The sequence below is a fragment of the Lactuca sativa genome, chromosome 9 (assembly GCF_002870075.4).
Source record: "Lactuca sativa cultivar Salinas chromosome 9, Lsat_Salinas_v11, whole genome shotgun sequence".
Lineage (NCBI taxonomy): Eukaryota > Viridiplantae > Streptophyta > Magnoliopsida > Asterales > Asteraceae > Lactuca > Lactuca sativa.
The window spans coordinates 207,317,394-207,319,481 of NC_056631.2; positions in this window are offsets into that span (position 1 = coordinate 207,317,394).

Genomic DNA, 2,088 nt, shown 5'->3' on the forward strand with positions numbered 1-2,088 from the left:
AAGGAAAAACAGACTCAAGCCAAAACTGTTCTTAGAACAAGAAACGACACTTAACATAGGATGCTAAGCTCATACTATCAGGCATAACCTAAACAGGCTACCCTACTGCTGTCTACTCAATTCTAGCATGCAATATTCAATAAGTTGTAACAAACAAACAGGCACATAAGGCATCACTCCTAGATCCTTAGCCTATTCTAGCATGCAATATTCGTAAAGCTGATAAACATAACATAAACTTGTATGGGTACTAGGGGGAATACTTACTCGAGCTCGGCCGGTCGCGCACGTCACACACTTTACTCTTTCTCGTGACTCTTTTCCGGGTTTTAAAGAATAATTTCTTTTGGAAAATTTTTTTTTCAATCCCTCGGTTTGAGTCCAAACACTCCCGAAGGCGTGTCCGAATCCCTCAAACCAGGGCTCTGATACCAACTTGTAACGACCCAATTTTTACGTCCGAAAATTTCATTTTTTAGAATATTACTTTAGAAAACATTAATGATTAAAAACATTGTTTGTTCACACCATAACACATTGCAACCATGTTCTAAAAAGCCACCCCATACATCCCATCAAAATATCAGAGTACAGTCCCAGTGAATCTCATAAATGCGGAAACCGAAAAGTGTGTGTATGACGTGCCGCTACCGCGCCGGCTCCTTCCCCTTCGATGCAGAGGTACCTGAAAACAAAACTGTAAACGTAAGCACAAAGCTTAGTGAGTTCCCCCCAACGTACCACATACCATACAAACACATAACATACGAACTGCCAGGCTATTCTGGGGTGCCTGACTACCCGGTACGGCCATTCTGGGGTGCCGACCTACCCATACGGCCATTCTGGGGTGCCGTCTGACCCGTGTCAAGCCATTCTGGGGTGCTGACTACCCATCGGTCCTAACAACCGATCCTCGGGGACTATTTCACCCCCTACTACTACGATCACATATAACATAACAAGCCAGCATGCAAACATATCATCACATACTGTCGGACGTATCTGGGGTGTCCGACTACCCTTCGGTCCTAACAACCGAACTCTACTACTATCACATACAACATATCATGCCAGCATATAACATATCAGGTAGTAGCAAACCTAGATGATATCACAAAGACAATCATCTAACATACAACTCCTACTGGTGGGTCGGCATTGTGGCCGTAGACCCACCGCTACTGGAAGGTAACTCACCTCAAGGTAGCTGCTGAACTGATCGGGAACTAACTGACTGCTGCTATTCCGGGAGTCCTCCGGCTGCAATTTCCACGACATACTCAATCAAACACTGCTAACTGTCCTTTAGGTAAAATGACCATTTTACCCCTGGATTAACTCTAAGCCAAAGCTGGAGTCAACTTTCAGTTGACCCGACTCGCCGAGTGGATCACCACTCGCCGAGTCCCTAGCAAACCAATGTCCTGGGTCCCTGGTTCTACTCGTCGAGTCGGGCTATGACTCGACGAGTTCACCTTCTAACTGCCATTCAACACCTTCATCCTACTCGCCGAGTTGTATGAACAACTCGTCGAGTTCATCTTCATCCGATGAACACTTTCTGCTAAGACTCGCCGAGTTGTATGAACAACTCGCCGAGTCTGTTCTTGAGCTATGAAGATTGCCTTGGACTCGCCGAGTCAGGGCATTGACTCGCCGGGTCCTAACATGGGTGAGTTCAGCTCCCAACTCACCGAGTCACCCCCTGTGACTCAAGGCTCAACTCGACACATGAAGAAGGGACCAATTCGGTGACTCGCGACCAGACTCGCCGAGTCACCTATGCGACTCGCCGAGTCGTCGCCATGCACTTCTTAAATATACCGATTTGCTCGGTTCCAGACCATGCCATTCATAGATCTGGACTTCTAGGACACGAATCACACGTAAAGTTTCCAACTTTACGTGTGGATATTCACCAATATGGATTATAAGGCTCAAAATATCTCAAAATGGTAGATCTAGGGCTAACAAGCCTCATGAGGTCAAAAAGCTAACAGATCTGAGCTCCTGGAGCTCAATCTTACATAGATCCAAAGGCCAAACGCCTTATTACAACATATAATGAACATGCAAACTTGGGGA